This window comes from Hylaeus anthracinus, unplaced genomic scaffold (genome assembly GCF_026225885.1).
Source record: "Hylaeus anthracinus isolate JK02 unplaced genomic scaffold, UHH_iyHylAnth1.0_haploid 0, whole genome shotgun sequence".
NCBI classification, from domain to species: Eukaryota; Metazoa; Arthropoda; class Insecta; order Hymenoptera; family Colletidae; genus Hylaeus; species Hylaeus anthracinus.
The window spans coordinates 25051218-25051467 of NW_026533254.1; the positions used below are offsets into that span (position 1 = coordinate 25051218).

A 250-nucleotide genomic window follows, 5' to 3' on the forward strand; every position below is an offset into this window, starting at 1 on the left:
TCTTGGATCGCTACGAATGCGAACGAATTTTACTTGAATTTTGTTGTAACGAATATTGCAAACAATCGATCGAAAACGATGATTCTCAACCCGAGGGACACAGGAGTACCAACATCAGTATTCTCGCGAGTTCGATTTTTCAGAGTTCTTGGATACGAATGCAACGATATTTTAATTTTATTTTTTTTTTTACGAATATTGTGCACACACACACACACACACACACACACACACACACACACACACACAC

At 38.4% G+C, this 250-nt stretch overlaps 1 protein-coding gene across 1 annotated transcript in view; it reads right to left on the minus strand.

Annotated features, from left to right (window-relative positions):
* Positions 1-244: 244 nt before the first annotated feature.
* The window catches only part of LOC128893846 (uncharacterized), a 17769-nt gene continuing 17763 nt past the window's right edge, over positions 245-250 (minus strand). Inside the window, exon 4 of the mRNA XM_054155114.1 lies at positions 245-250. This exon is cut by the window's right edge and continues 3329 nt beyond it. The gene's annotated coding sequence lies outside the window, so the exon portion shown is untranslated.